We start from the raw sequence: 16,998 nt of genomic DNA, 5'->3' as shown, positions 1-16,998 counted from the left end.
ATTAAGTGGTCATACATATGTATATATGTGCTGTCACAGTAAATACTGTTTAATTTTAGTCTCTTAATCCTTTGGCCTCTTACACAGAAGTTTGTATTACATCTGCTAATGGTAGTATTGCAAATACTAAACTCTCATGGTGCCTTTTTTTGGGAGTGCTTGGTATTGCACCAAAGGGTGCAGGAGATGATTGTTATATGATGCCAGTTTATTCTCTCAGCTGTATGATGAAGGTACAGTTCTCAAGATGCAGGCTGGCTGCTTGTTGGTGGTGACATGCTTTGAGGAATTGTTTCTTTGAGAGTAGTCAGCCAGTGGAGAGTACAGGGCTGAATCTACCTGTAATGCACATTCTGTATATAAAGGAATATATGGTCCTATATTCAGGCCTTAAGCAGAAGTAAATGAAGAGTACACTTGCTTCCAGTCTTCCTGAAATACCCTGTTCTGTGCAACCAGCACAGCTCTGAAACAGCCTGCCAGTTGCTTTTGCTGCCTTTGCCTGCTGCATCTAGAGTGCAACATCAACTACTCTCTCTTCTGCTTCTCCCATATCCTTTATTACAAAGCACAGGCACTAGCTGTAGTAGCATTCATGTGGGTCTCAAGTACACAAAAACAGAATTAACAGTTTTTTCTTCCTTTACAGAGCAGGGAGGTTCATTATAGAAGAATCAGCTTGATTAGCTCACTGTTTTTCATGTGCTTGTTTGTTTGCATGATATGAAGGCTTTTTCTATGAATGGGAGGAATGTTTAGCATCTGATTTTACTGAATGGAAAAGATTTCCCATCTGTATAATTAGCCTTATTTATATGATTAGAGTTTATCCACTGATTGCTTGGTTTGTTTTTTTTTTTTAGTTTGCCTTCCCTGTATGTAGAATATTCATGTCAGGAAGTCAGAGATGGAACAAGATTGTTGTTTCTCTGTTTTTCATGTCTCTGCAAGGAATACATTTGCCACTGAAGTGCTGAATTGTTGAACATTATCTAAACACCACTTAATGTCAGCATATTTTCCTGAGTGACATGATGATGAATTCTGGAGAAAAAAATGTCTTAGTGAAATTCTATCAAATAAATAATCTAGTTGTGCCAAGAAATCAGATAATGACCTCAAGACATAACAGCTGCCAAGTATACTGCTTAATATTAGCCACTCTGAGGTATCAAAATGGTGTACAGGGAAAACTGCAAGGCCTACTTTCTCTAGCACTTTTAATGTATCTTTTCTAAATCTAATTCTTTATGTGTAAATGAGCCTGTCTTTTACCAAGTGGCATGTATTATGCTCAACATTGCTCTTTGTCTGTCTCTCAGCGTGGTAAGGACAGTGGTGCACCTCGTATGTATTAGAATTTATTCAATTATCCAGTAAAATTAAATTTATGTGAACATGCAGGTGAGTGAGAGCATCAGACTCAGTCGAAAAAACAGTCCAAACTTGAATGTCATCTAGATAATTTACCAGGCTCAAATGTGAAGGAATTAATAATGAACTTGTCTTTTTTTTTTTAATAGAGATTTTAAAGACTGTCTAGGTTATCTAAGAATAGCAGTGGAATTATGATTATTAGAAAGAGCAGTATAGGGTCATTTCTTGTTAATCCATAAGCAGTCCTGTCAAGTAAAAGTACTCACAAGATTAGTACACTGCAATCTACTAAGCTTAAGGTTGCTTTCTTCTCTCAGAGGAACTAGCTCTCTAAAGCTTCACCATGTGCTAACCTTCATCCTTTATAATGCTTTGTTATAAACCCTGTAAAATGGAAAATACACAGGAGTAGTAAAAACTTCGGGTGAAAAAGTTCTGCTCAGTGATGTTATTTCTGATGCTGTAACACAGCAGTGAAAGCAGGATTAATGGTCAGGTGTTTACAGGATTTTCCTGAGGAGTGATGAAAGTAGTTTTGATGCAGTAACTAAAAATCAGTCATTGATACAGCTGTATGGCAATGGTAATAAATAATGTTGTTATAGAATGCATAAATCATATTACTTCTATATTGTGGTTTGATTTACATAGCTATAAACTCCCTCCCTTACTCTTCGAATAAAAGCACATCTACTTTGCACACATCCCTCTTGTTGTTTAAGGTGGTGTAATAATGATCTATTAATATCATGACTTGTTTTCCACGTAAGTGGATATGATCACTACCAGCCATTACCAGTTTTTAAATGCCTCTAGATTTGGATTTTCCACTACTTTTTATAGCCTCATATGTCAAATATATTTCCTCATACTCATTTTTTTCATTCTATAAAAGCTCAGGTTGAGGTGCTACCCCAGTTGTCATTATTTCTTGGTAATTCTTTAGAGAAATTCTTAAGCTTTAGTAAATTCATCCAGTAGGATATGGTTGGCCACAGAGAACTATTTGAGAAAATTCTGATATTTCAGGCATCCTCATAGAAACTGTCAGAACTGTCATTAAATCATAACTCTCCCTGGAGTGTGTCTCTATTTCTTAAGGGCCTCTGAGATGAGCCTTTCTGTTTTACTAGAGTGAAACTTTTCTTTTACAGCAGACAGCTCCTGAGTGGCACATCTAGCTGCAGTGATGTGTTTTTCTTCATTAATGCCAGTAGTATTAACAGCATTGGATTGAATTAAGCTTTACTAAGACTGTAGCAGTTAGGGAGGATCTTCAGATGCTTTCCTCCAAAATACTACAGAAGAGAATAATTTGATTTTTTTTTTTTTTTTAAGTCTAATACTTAAGAACTCACACAGAAAACTTCATTGCTGTCACCGAGTTAACCATCCACACATCACACAGAACTGTGAAATAAAAAGGCATCATTTTTTCCTCCAAACTCTTCAAAAGCATGGGTGCCTTGAAAAGGTGCTTCAGATTTGGACAAACGTAAGAGACAGACTTAAAGTCCTACAATGGGGGCTCAAATTCAGTATCTTAATTTTAATTACCCTCTCCAGTTAGACTGGGGTGTCATATGAAATATTTTAAACAAAATGGAACACAGTATTTCAGTGAGAAGCGATTGCCCTTACAATTCTGTCACTCTCAGTATGAGTAGTGCTGTGGATAGTTGTATGACAATAGTATATTGCAAGAAAAGATTGTTTTTCCCATGATAGAACAACCTTGGAAGGAATTATGGCAGCCAGGCTGCTGAACAGCTGATAATGCAGCTACAGATGTGTTACTCCAGGTACCTATTACAAGAACACATAGAAGACCATGTATTGTGAGGCTGATGTGTAAGCTAGTATAGCAGATGGAGCTGTTTCCACAGCTGTAGTAACTAGCCTAGGCATAGTGTTGTCATCCTTGCTACTGTAACTACAGGAGTGGTTTGAATAGTTTTGTCCTGTTGGAGAACTTACTATTTGTATAAATTGAATGTGAATTAAACCTATGGCCACCCTTAATTTACACAGACTTTTACAAAACTGTAGAAATTCCACAGCAGGGCAGACTCCACTCCAAATTCCAGTTCCAAATGGGATATCAGAAATAAGGTTTATTTGAAATAAGGATTATTTGAAAACCAAAACATTTAAAAAACCAGTGATCACTTGAGCACAAATGATTCTGAATTAAATCTTTTGCAAAGACAATGATATAAGTACAGGTTCTGTAAATGGCACAGATCCAGTTGCCTTAGGGCTGAAATTATATTCTTATGTTATCACTAAACAGCAGCTGCAGTCAGTTGAATAAGTGAAAGCCTAGTAGGACCATTCCTTCATCCCCTTTCCAAGGCAGTGTCTTTAGACTTTCTCATTGCCAAGACTAGAGACTTATTCATTTCTTCCCAGCAGATGTACACTGAAGTGCTTATCTCCCCTCTGCCCATTAATAATTTCCATGACTGTTATAAAAGCACTACTCAGGGCACAAGTATAGCCTGTTAAAACAAAGCAACCCTCTCTTCCTGTCACTGCTGTGTTCAGGATGCCTTGAATCTGCTAGTGTATGGTCAAAACACTGCTATCTTTCTAATAGTGAAGAGTATTGATTTACATACCCAGTAAATACCTTGTAGGCATTTTTCCTTCTTTAGTCATTGTTCAATAAAACACAGCTGGACTCAAATAAATTGACATCATAGTCAAGACCTCCTAGCAGCTCCACTCACATCTCCTGGGGTCTTTCTGTAGCCTCCAGGATTTTTGTAAATATTTGTTTTCCTAAAAATAATTACATGATAATATAATTATTTCATTATAATAATTCTCATAATTAATTTTGCTGTGTTTCAAACTTAAAGAAATGAGATAGAACATACCATTATATTAATCTGAGGAGCATATTTTGTATTTCTTCAAATTATGTCTGATTTTTATTTTATTGGTCTTGTTGATATGATCGGTAAACTTCTCAGCCACTTCCAAACTAAAATATTTACTTTTATTGTAAATCAATAAAAACTTAGATGACAGATGAATAGCAAGAAGGGGCAGACACATGGTTTTATGCTATTTTAAAAATTAATGTGTTACATCTAGTTTGCTAATGTGAAACAATATTGATAAGCCTGAAGTATATAGAGGGAAAAATTCATATTGTAAATTCAGTTTCTTGTCTTAGTGTGTAGGCTAGACACTTACCTATTTCCCTTATACTAATAAAGAAGTTCTTTAAGTCTTTTTTCCTTCTTTTACTTTCATTGTCATTTCATGCAGATATAGAACTGTTTTGTACTGGCATAACTGCATGAAAATCTCTTTGGAATAGACGTAATTTAATTTATTCATCAGTATTTTCTGTGTAGTCTTAGAAAGCAGGTTCCTTGGTAACAGTTCACAAGCACTTCTGTTTGTCTTTCTACAGCTTCATGTTTGATGAGTGGAATGGGCCAACCGATGGACTTATAGGAGTAAAGTTTCAGGCAAGCAAATTCTGTAAGGTATGTGAAATATTGACTAAAACACATCTGGTTTTATTTCTCAGAAAGCATATTTTCTCAAAATTAATAGCATTTTGATGATCAAAAAACATTGTAAAAATAAATTATGTGATTACTTAGGATACTTTTAGAAATTGCATTGAAGAGATTCCACTGTACTGTTCCTCAGTATGTATGAAAATAATTTATTTTATTTTAAGTTCTTGCATATAGAGAGTGTTTCAAGGAAAAGTCAGAGGGGGTTATGTCTCTTTGAAGCAGGATGAGTAGTTTTTCTGAAAAAGAACAGAACTCAATTTTGATATTCCATATTCAATACTTCATATCTTCCAGTGTTTTTATGTAAAATAGAGATTTCAGGGGGTTCTCCTGCTACTTTCATAATAGAAGATCTGTTACTTTATGTGAGGAACCCACCCTGTTGTTTCAGATAATTTCTCATGAAATTTCAGTGTTAAAAAACAGCACTCTGCCCCAATTCTTAATCCTCTTCTCTGTTGTGGGTACTGTACATAATAGGAGCAGTTAAATACTTACTTGAGCCAGAGTAATACTGATCTGCAGGAGAGGGTGGAATCAGTTACTGGTTTTACAGTTAGGAAGCACCATTCTTCCACTACATTCTTCTCCATTCTTCCTACTACATTTGACCCTACAGCAACCTAAAAATTTTTCAGTAAAGGCAGCTTGAGACTTTTCAGCAACAGGGGTTAAACTGAATTTTGACATTTTGAGAGTGGGGCAGGGAGAATATAATCTCATTCTCTCATCTTGATTTTAATAAAAGTGCATGGGATAAAATAAGATCACAGTTGAACTGAAATATAAAACCGCTCTTTCTTTAGTATTTCAGGTTTCTTAAACCAAAGCTTTTAAACAGAAAATATCTGACCTATTTTTATGGCAGGAATATATATTTCCAAAGTTTGTTTTGTCACTAGTGATAAGGTATTTAAATCTTTAGTCAAAAAAATTATTCGCTAAATGCCAACTCCATATACATAGATTCTGCCTTTGGAAATGAAAGGGAGCTATCTCTACAGATGTATCTACTCACTCCTGAGAGCATGCCCTATGCAAAGACACTGGACAGCTAAGCACAGAGGTCAGCCTGTCTGGGAGCCTGAGGGTGATAAAAATGAACCATGTCACCTCTGTCTCTGCTTCCCTGCTAATCCTTTTTGCCTATTAAATCACATCTATCACCTCATCACCTCCTTGTGCTCTAAAAGTTTACTTCTCTTTACTGCGTTTTAATCATTTGTTTATCCATTTGAAGAATTTCTTGCTCTATGCCAGCTACTTTTGTAAACATCTTTTGGCTAAGGACTTGACAAATGCCTCTGAGTATATAGATATAGCCTGGATTTCTGTTGTCAGTATGCCTACTGATGCCTTTAAAAAGTATTTTGATAAATAATGAGTCTTAACTTCCTTCACAAAATCTGTTTCTGTCATTTCCAACAAATGTATTTGTCTATAAGGCATTCTATTTTTATAACAGTTTCCACCAATTTGCCTGGCTTTACTGGTCTATGATTGCCTAGTTCTCCTTTGGTATCAAAGCAAATTTAAGCCAGAAGTTTAATGCATTTTGGTGGTTAAATCTTGAGTTTCTTAATTCTACTGGCAGTTACCATGTGATTCTGGTGCTTTGTTACTGCTAATAAAACTGTTTTGAATGTCTTCTGTCATTAAATTTGATTTGAGATAGGCTCTCTAATATACCACTGTAAAGAGATATTCCAACATAGAAGTCTTTCCAATCTCCTCCACCAAAAACACATGCAAGAAATGCATGGTTTTGGTTTGTTGTTTTTTTTTTTTTTTTTTCAGTGGCTTTATCTTCTGTAAACACTTACTCTATATCCTCATAATTTTTTGACCCTACAGATTCTCAACAGGATTTGTTCTTCTGTGGTTTTGATGTCTTTTTAAAGTTGTTCCTCAAACACTTTTTGGGTGTGTCATATATATTACACCTGTCAGAGTTTATGATCCTCTCTGGTTCCTTCGTCTGGACATGAAACCTCTCACTCTGCTGTTTAGCAGCACCAGGTTTCTCTTTTAAGTTTTTAGTAGGCACATTTTATTTGTCTTTGAATATTCTTTATACTGTCTTTAAGAATTTTAGTTTTCGTTTTAAAGAAAAAGCAGGACTGGTCCAGCGCAGTGCTTCCAGCAAAAACAAGAGCTGCTTCCTCTTCTCCAAGTTTCCTGACTGGTCATGAAATAATGGTTCCTGGCAACGTGTCCCTGTACGTTTACCACTGTCTACTGGGTGTAAGTGAAGTTTTCTGCTTGCTATCTTGTTGCATAGTTGATAATGTAATGCTAATAGAATATTTCTCTTCTTTTCCCAGAATACCAGTTCTGTAGGCTCACATCATATTAACCTGACTTAGAGGGCTTAGCTGATTTTTAAACTACTCTTTAACGTATGATGCTACTTACTGCTCAGTGCAGCTTACTCCATCTTTTATATATGCTCTGGCTTTTTTTCAGTGGCTCTGATTGTTTTCTTTTCACTAGGTGTCCCGTATGCTTATTATGTCCATATTTGATATTGATACCATCACTGAAAAGTGTGTAGGCAAGCTGGTCTGGGAGGAAGTCTAGTTCCCCATTGTATTGTTTAGATAGCTGCAGAAAAACACGTAGAAGTTGTTTTTATTACGTTTCCCTATAGAACTATTTTTTTTTTAATGTAGAACTATTGCTATTGTTTGCTATTTCCTAGTTGATTATTTCTAGCTTCCATCCTTTATATAAATTCTTTTAACTTTCCCAGTGAGTTTTTCTGTACCCATCAGTGTTCTTCCACTTTTCAGTTTCAGCAGCTTTACACAAACCTAGCTCTGTCCCTGGGAGGTGAATTACCCAACTCTGTAGCCTGCAACTTTTAACTAAGGTTCATGACAAGAGTGTATTTACCTCTTGTGGGGAGGGTTTGTCATGAACAGCATTTCCAACTGGGGTTCAGGACCCTACTTCCACACAATGGGGGCTGCTAGCCTGCAAATCTTCACAAATGAACACACAAATGTTCACAAATGAACACACACACCACCCTCCTGAGGAGTTCCTGATTGCTATGTCTGTTGTGCAGTGTGGCATGTTCTTTGAACCTTCAGTCTTTTGCTTTCTAGTTGGATGGGCTGCCTTTCTTAATTCATCCTGTCAGTCCTAGCTAATTGGCTGCCCCTTGTTTCCTTGTAGCTCAGATATACCATGAAAGCAATTTTTTTCTTTTTTCTTTTTTTCCTAGCAGTTCTTTTGCAGGCAAAAAAATCTGTATCTGCTAGATTCAGTTTCCACAAAACATTGTGACTTCTCATGGCAGAATTTGGGCTGAAGAATCTCAAGCAGACCTCTCCACAAAACCTGATGTGTTTGATACATTCTTGGCATTGAAAGTGTCTCCAGTAATCTGCCTTTTACCTAGATGGGCACCTCAGCCAGTGTCTCTCCTGTGTCCACTCTTCAGTATGTTGTGGTGCTGATCAACTTATTTCTGAAACTCTTCTGATTGCATAAGCCATGTGGTTCTGAGTATAACTACCTGATGGGAGGCAACAGCTCCTGGATGTGTTGAATAATGGTTATTGCTTGCATTTGAGTACATTTGTATTGAGGGTCACCCTACTGGCAGCAAACTAAGCATGGAAGAGGGATTACTTTGAGAGTCCCAACATGTTACTTAATTAAATAGATTAATTTACTATAGCCTCAGTAGCAAAGAATTTTCACTACGGTCAACAGCAGCATATTGGGGAAACTGATCATGTTGTTGCAATAGAAGAACAAATATCCTGCCATGTTACATGGGTTAAGGTAGGCTGTTTCTGCCCATGTATCGGAGTATATCAGGGAGCTAGTTAAGGCAAAATGTACTCTGCTGCTGATACTCTAGTTACAGTGAGAAGCTCTGCATGTTTAAATTAGCTGTGATTGCAATTTAAAGGATGTTGCCAATTATGGCATGCTGGCTAAAATGTGTTAGAAAGATTGAGCAGAGCCTTGTGTCCTTTCAGAATGAAATATTTGTAATCCACCTGTTTAATGAGAACAATTACCTCAAAATCAGAGTCAAATGCAGCAACATGAAAAAATCCAGCAAACAAGTTAAAAAGTAAAGTCCAGCTAGATGAGTAGATGGGCAGAGTTCATGATTTATTTACTTTAATAGATTTGCAAAGCTGAGTCCTGTGCAGCTGTTTGAAAGCAAAGCACTTGGATAATAGACATGGGTACGATTTCTGTTGTGTCTGTCCCAGGAAAGCCTTTGGTTTTGTACTGCAAAGAGTCTTTAATAACACTTAATGAAGTGTTTAGCCTTTTGGCTTTTGAAAACAAATTATTCCCTTTTTGATATCTATCTGATTGTGATGCAACCTCATGATTTAGCTTGAAGTTAGTATTTGTTATTTGATATCTATTCCTTTCACAACCATGCAGCTAGGACTGGCAGTGGATTTGTACAGCTGAACTATATATTGTTAATGCAACATAATGCTCATCAACCGCATCTCTTGGTGCATTATCCAATGTGCCTGTATGATGATACTGTTGATTTTGATTGCTTCTTGTACACAGATGCCCTTTTAGAATGTGCTTGAACTCCTGATAAATTTCCAAGTATTTATAATTGACAGCCTCTTTGCAAATACCCATATCAGGGAATATGAGCCAACATTACTATAATTATATTTGGTCATTCACACAGCCATCACATTTGAATATAATGAGGAAAACTGATTGTGATAAAGCGCAAGCATTAATTGAAGCAAATGGCAAAAAGATGTTTTCACAGTGAATGCATTGGTATCTAAGTAGTTTCCCAGCATTTTAATATCAAAAATATGTCGCGGTCTGCCAGCTCACTTGGTAATCTTGGATAATACCAGAGAAGCTGCACATTGCTACTCAGCACACTTTTTGGTTTTTTTTCTGCATTTTAGAAGCAATTACTTGCTGCCTTTCACAACCTTAGCAACAAGTGTCAGGGCAACTGTGATTTTTGTCAAGGGAAAGTGCTGTCCTGTAATTCCAAGGAACACATGGGGAAACCACCCATGATAAGTGTTTTACTGGGCCTGGAGTATGAACCCGTTTACAGCCCAGCTTAAAAAGATCTGCCTGCCCTGTAGGATTGCTGTGTAGACTAGGATGTTTACTCAGACTGCTGTTGGCATTTACACAGTTAAAAGCTGAAGATGAACTTTATTTCATGGGGTTTTCACTGATTTTTTTGCAGTCCCCTAGATACACATTGTGCCATGGCACAGCAGTGTCTGAAACACAAAACTGTAAAAAAGCAAAGCAAGGCTATAAAATCCAACTCCATTTGCATTACAATTCTGAATTGGTTAAAAATAAAACACTAAGTAGTTACAAAGAAGAGCTACTGAGAATCCATTCAAGATTCTGTAAGTAACATAGTTTGTATCTTATGGAAAGTCACATGCAGTTCAATTAATCAGCGTTTCATTTTCCATTATATTGTTGGCATGACAAAGCAGGGAAGTGTTCCTGGAGTTGATACTCTGACTGTCTTACCCGTGTCTAGAAGCTGGTTCATATTGACCAGGGGAGTGTTTTAGATAGTATTTCCATCATGCTATCGCCCAGTCAGATTCCTTGGCAGACTGCCAAATCTGATATATTTTGGGCCTGCAGGTTTTTGCTTTCTCCTTGGGCTGTGCACAGTTTGTCTTCTTTGCTTTTTAAGTGGAAAATACTTTGTTGAGGGTTTTTTGTTTGTTTGTTTTTTGGTGTGTTTTTTTTTTTTCCCAGAGAGCTTGAGGATATTTCTTTCTCACATTTTTCTGTATTAGTGTGTAATTTTCCTTTTGCGAAAGGAAGTGTTGCTTGGAGAGTTCCCAGAAGTTATGGCTAAGATTTAAATTCTTTATTGTTGTTTTTCCTGTTGTGGGAAGTTTCAAATGGTATTTACTGGGAGGGAAGGAAAAGAATGAAGGAAATCTGATCATATTTGGGGGAGGGTTTCTCCATGAGGAAATAAATTGTTCTCTGTTCAAGCATCCCACCAGGTCCTAATTGACAGTGTAGGTAATTACATGTCATGCTAAGGAAGCTTAATCATGCTCTTCTTTGAAAAACTGTTTCTAATCCCTAACATTATTAAGGTGCAACATAATTTCTCAATACCAATAGCTGTTTTTTCTCTAAGGTGACCAAATGAGCAACTTTTTATGTTTCTGTCTGCCTTGTGTAGATGTGTCATGATACTATAGTGTTGTAGGGGATGAAAATTAGGTACAGTACCTCTTCTTTCCTTAAAATGTGTCCCCAGTTGCGGTTTTCAAACTTCAGCTTTTATGTCTTATGTGTGATTATTAAGAGAAAATCCAGTGGCTAAACTCACACATAGTTAGAAAATGCCTTGAGGTATAGAATTGTATTTGGATTTCCAAAAAGCGCAAATGAGATCTCTCACTGAAAGCTTTTAGAAGGGATAAAAGTGAAAGGATAGAAAGAAAACATGACTTGTAGATTGATAAAAGACAGAAAAGGAATAAAGAGTTAATTTTCACTGAGCAGGGACACTTACTAGCATGTCCCAAAGAAATCTCATCCCCTACTCAGGAAAGGGTAGCAGTAGAGAAGAAGCATTTGCTGAATATGACATTATTTGCAATAGTAAAAATTAAACCAACTATGAGAAGGTGTACTGGGATCTCAAAATAACAAGTGGCTAAGGGATCAAGTGATAAATTAAGCCCAGGGTTGATAATTGCAAAGCACTGGGCATTTGGAGAAACCAGTCTTAATCTGTACAAAATAGCTCAGCACTGAGCTAGTGCTTCTTGCTTTGGATAATTCTGTGACTGTATCAGTCTGGCGCTCAATGTCTTCATCTTGACTGTTAGATACAGTTCTGCCACCTCTCCCCTCTTAGGAGCCCAGCAAAGCTTGTTGCATTTTTGAAGCTGTTCCATACAAGGAAGGACAAGGTAAACAAGAAGTCTTCATCTGGGAGAAAAGATAACTGAACTAGTGAAGTCTGCAAAACAGTAAGTAGAAAACAGACGGTGAGTAGGGAAGGATTAGTAAATGTTTCTCCCAGTGGGGAGAATATTTGGAAGTGGATTTAAAACAAAAAGGAAATAGTCTTTTTCTTCAGTCCTATAATTAATCTGTGTGACTTGCTGCTCAAAAATGTTGTGGATAAGAAAAGTTTAGCTGGATTAAATACAGTATTATAAAGGCAGGTTCATGAAAGAAAATACTGGAAGAGGCTGTAAAATATGAAGATACAACATTCTGTTCGGGTAGTTTGAAGGGTTTGCGAGACAAAAGATCAAATAAGCTTGCTGTGGATTTATATTCTTCCCCTAAACTGTCACTGTCAGAGACAATGTGCTGTATGGACCTTTGGTCTGACCAAGGACAGCAGAGTCATGTCGTCAGTAAAACATCAATATGTTACAGCAGTGGCTGAAAACCTCCAAACTCTACTGCTGTATACAGATTAAAATAGGAATTGTAAGTGTGCTATAGCCATTCATATAACTGTAGAATCTGGCTAAGTAGCCCACAAGAGAAGCAGTGCCATATTTCTTTTTTAATTTTAGGGTATAAAATTATTGCATTCCCTTTCTGTGAAGACCAGTGGTCTGTGAACCTGGTTACAGTTTAGGCTCCCCAGGAGACCTGGAGTTTGAAGGCCTTCCCTATAGAATAACTATACTCTTTCTGTCTTACATCTAGAGAATATTCTGGCTATGGAAATCTGGATGACCTGTATTTGGCAGTCTGTGCAACATGGTTAAACAGCTGATGCCCTCACTCAAGCTCCTCCATATCTGTTTGGAACTGTGGTGCTCGAGCAGAGATGCTGCTGTCTATAATGGAAATGGAAAGATTGTCCTTCTCCCTGTAGCACACTTTAGTTTTGTGGAAATACTGCAACCAGCTTCTGCCATTGCTTATGGTCTTTTCTTTCACAAACACTGTAGCAGATTGCAGTGCTCTATGAGGACAGAGATAATTGATTTCCCAGGAAGGCAATGAGGTATGCAAAACTGATGTGTTTCCATGGCCCCTGTTACTGAGCAGATGGGCTGCTGCTTCTCATACTAATTGGACTCTTTCAGTCAACTATGGCTTTGTTCCCAAGTATTAATCTGGAACTCTCAAAGAGATAGTTTACCATGACCAGGTGGTCTAGGCAAGCATGGCTATTGAGGTGTTGAGTGGATTTTTTGTTTGTACATATCTTCCTGTTTTGACATCCAGTACTCCAGCTGGAGTGCAAAACTACAACTCATCCTGATCATCTTGCAGGTGTCCTAGACAGATGGAGATGTCACGGAACTGGTTTTGAAGCACTCCTTCGTATCTAACTACCATCACTACTACCTTTTCAGTGTTATGATACAGTAGCTGGGCTCCTGCCAGCACAGCCAGCCAGAGAGGTCTCAGGGAGAGCCAGGAGAGAGCATAGGCTGTAATGAAGAGAGAACAAACACCTAAGTTTTGAGCAAATGCTCTTCTGTTTGCCTGGAAGTCTGCTATCATGCCCCTCCCACCCAATAAGGAAGCAAATATTCCAGTTTTGTAGAAAAAGTTACTAACAGACAAATGAGTAAGTTCAAGCCATTGACCAGGTATTGCTGCGTATCAAACCATCTCTGTTAGGCACTGGTCTATCTTGGAAAGGGTATGAAGAATTCTGTTACACTGTATAAAAAAAATATCTTAACTCTAATAAGAGCTTAGCTAATAGGCAAGGGGCTGCTCTTCTACCTCTGCTTTAAAACACATCATCTGTAATGCCTTCTGGTATGTAATGATTTCCATGCCATCAGTCTGTTAAACTTCATAAATAGTCTGAAATACTTTGGGAATTTTTCCAAATCTGTTTTTAGCACAAAAAAAAATGTCATTCAACCTGTTGAAACTATTTTTTTTTTTTTTAGGATCAAGTATTTCTTTAAGAGTTTGCAGGGAACAAAGCTTCTGACATGGAATTTAAGGGCTATATGAGAGTTGGATGCAGATGACCTTTCTCTGCGCTACTTAAGAACAGAGGAGTTAGTGTGAGAGCATCCTTCAAGGAAGCAGAGGATTGAAATCTGTCATCTGAATTAGTCAGAAGAATGTCCTTGGTCCTTGTCTCCAACATCCCAGATACCGCCCTAGGTGTTATATGTTATTCTTTGTTGTTGTGGCTTTTGCACAAACACTGAAATCTTCATGGAGGAAGCAAATGAGACAGTTGTGTGCTAGTGGAGACATAGGAAAGTGGGAGAGTCCCTTGTTAATACCTAGCTAATAATAAAGTGTAGGACTGCACTAGCAGAAGGTGGCTGATACCTACTCTGGGAATGAACAGTTATTTCCTAATAGGGCATCACATAAATGTAGAATAGAGAAGTGGTGATGCTAGGACTTGAACTGCCGCCACCTTCACTGTGAGAACGAGACCGCTACATTTATACATATACTTCTTCATCTTATTGTCTTCTGGAGGGAGACTTTTTAAAAACTTACTTACTCTTTACAGGGCAGGAGAAAAACTCTATCAATTTTTCTGCCTCACATGTTAAATTGCAGTTATATTCCAGTAGAGAAATCGCCTCATCAACCTATGTTTAAAATTCTAGTTCTACCTTGTATTGAGTATGGCTATTATAATATCCTTTCTTTCTTCTCTCACAGGCAGCAGGAGGTTTTTACATTCCATTTCACTACAGCATCCTGGAGAAAGCTGACCTCCTGACCTTATTTAAACTATGTTGGTCAGTAATACTGTAGCCATTTTGCTGTTAGAGGAAATGAGCAGCAAGCTGCATACACAGTCCATATCGTTATGGAAGAATTAGAATTGTGCCGTATCTATGCACAGTCCTGGCAACTTCTGCCGATCAATGTGCAATGACAGGACCTTTTCAGGAAACTTTATTTTATACATTCCCAAAAGATATTGCAACCATAAGAATCTGATGAGGAATCCTAATCAAACTGCCTGTGATGTGAATAACTTCAGACAGTATCCTACCTGTCAGACCCCTGGTAATTTGTCACCAAAGGAAGTTATGCAAACACAACACTACCAGCAGTGCTGGAACAATTGCAATAGGTCTTTTGACCAGAAAAGCATATTTATCTTTCATCAGTTATTAAGTTCCATTAATATAAATGAGCTTATATCTCATTACAAATAAATGAATGAAATATAGAATATTGAATAAAATGTTGTTTTCAGAGAAATAAATTAATGGACTTATATTTTGCAGGAATGCAATGAACTTTACTTGTCCTGATATAGCTTCTTCGTTTTGGAGCATGGGAGGAAAGCTGGATACTCCAGCAGACAGTGCAATTTTGGTTAAAATGTGCAGTAGTGATGATCATAAACAGGGATGTTGCCTCATGGTTACAACAGGATCAGATTTTTCTGTGCTTCCAACGCTCCAAATATGCCTAAGAAGCTTTTTATTTTTTATTTTTCTTCAAAATCAGTAAAAGTAAATATGCTACCCCTCTTTGCTCGTTTCCCTTTCTCCTCTTTTCTGTTTCATTGTCTTCACTGCAATTTGAATTGTTTTTCTGCCTAGACAGAAAAATTAGAGTTTTTGTCTAGACAGGAGATCTTTACTCTTTCTGAAGACAGTTATTTAAAGCACAGTGTTAGAACAACATTTATCAACGTTATTCTCACTACACACCCTGTCTAGGCACAATCAAAACTCTTGTTCCTCACCCTTCACTAAGAACCAGAGTAAAATATGGTCCTTATCCATGAGTGCTTACAGTCTGATGTAAAATGTTGCTCACAGGAATGTTGTAGAATGCATCTTTCTCTCTACAGGCTTAGGCTGCTGCCACTGTGCATAGACATGTCTTCAAAGGCTCCTGATTTAAATTCTCCACAGTGCCTGCAAGCTGAGAACTGTGGCTTGGATGCATGGAAAACCACACTGATACAGTGAGTGCCACTCTGATTCTGATCACTCTCTCATGATAACTCATTCAAATACTTAAAACAGAACCACAACCATTGCAAAATTATATTTTGTGACTGGTTTATAAAATAGGTCCATCTTTTTGGAACATCTTCATTATATGGATGATTTTGTTTCAAGGAAGCTAAGTGAGATGGATGGATATAGTCAGATGAAAGTCTGTTGAATTTTATAGTGTTGAATTTTTCTGTTTACTTGAAAACAAACAAACTGCTCTTAATTATTGTTTTCTTAATGAGGGTAATGCAAGCAAAGTGGTTTAGATATACAGCATATCAAAGCAGCTGTTGAGAAAGCTCTGATGTGTAATAGCATGAGAAGACAGGATGGCAAACAAAGATGTTAGTTTTTCAACAGCATGAAAATTATTGTGGAGATAAGGCACGCAATGAGAATCTTGCTTGTAAGCTACACTGTGGGTTATTTTACATGCTGTGCAACTTCCTGAAGTCACTAGGATTTTATGGGATGTAAATTAGATAAAATACCACCTCCTGATCTTGTTGAGAAAGGTTAGTTGGGTTAGAGATTTGAAGGCTTTTGGTGTACTTGGTGAGAACAGCAACAGGAAAAAGGGGGCTGATAGCCTCAAGTGGAGGTAGAGATGGTTTGAAGGTGCAAAGGGATGCTGAGTTAGTAGGATAGAAATAATACAGTACAAAAAGCTCAGTGTTGAGACCCTTTTCCAGTGGCTGGAGGAAGGCAAATGAGGCATTCATAAAGTCAAGACTCATTAGAGTAGTAGCCAGAAACATAAGATGAGGTTACAATTTACTGATAGTTATTTGGAGTAATAAAGTGTCTACTGATAAACCAGAAAATATTTTAGCATTTTTTTAATAGGTGTGTGATGAAGACAAGTAGAAGGGTTAACACATTTAGGCCAAATCTTCACCTGTTGTAGATTTAATTGAGATCTGTCACTGATTCCAAGTTAGTTGTGCAGATTTATGCCAGTGCAGGTTTGGGACTTGGCCTTTTCTCTGTATGTTTTTCTCAAATAAACAGAATTTAGTTAGAAAACAGACATGAAAGGTAAATCAGAAAAACAGACCAGAATATTAATGCCCTTGTAAGAATGATTTCTATTTTGCCTCTTAGAGAAATTATGGAGAAAAATGTAG

General features: G+C 37.2%; 1 long non-coding RNA gene across 2 annotated transcripts in view; it reads left to right on the top strand.

Annotated features, from left to right (window-relative positions):
* LOC134171582 (uncharacterized) overlaps positions 1-14,341 on the top strand; it is a 204,674-nt gene extending 190,333 nt beyond the window's left edge. The window contains exons 3-8 of one of the 2 annotated variants that reach the window (XR_009967665.1): positions 4,805-4,880; positions 5,924-5,985; positions 7,029-7,172; positions 11,803-11,917; positions 12,615-12,918; positions 13,826-14,341. This is a non-coding gene — a long non-coding RNA (uncharacterized LOC134171582). The remainder of the gene's footprint in view (positions 1-4,804; positions 4,881-5,923; positions 5,986-7,028; positions 7,173-11,802; positions 11,918-12,614; positions 12,919-13,825) is intronic. The other variant, XR_009967664.1, reaches the window with a different exon arrangement.
* The last annotated feature ends 2,657 nt before the right edge of the window (positions 14,342-16,998 follow it).

This window comes from Pezoporus occidentalis, unplaced genomic scaffold (genome assembly GCF_034315485.1).
Source record: "Pezoporus occidentalis ecotype Australia unplaced genomic scaffold, CSIRO_AGI_Poc_V1 ctg41, whole genome shotgun sequence".
NCBI lineage: Eukaryota > Metazoa > Chordata > Aves > Psittaciformes > Psittacidae > Pezoporus > Pezoporus occidentalis.
Note: the sequence above shows the minus strand (reverse complement) of the source record. Positions and strands in the feature narration are given on the sequence as shown.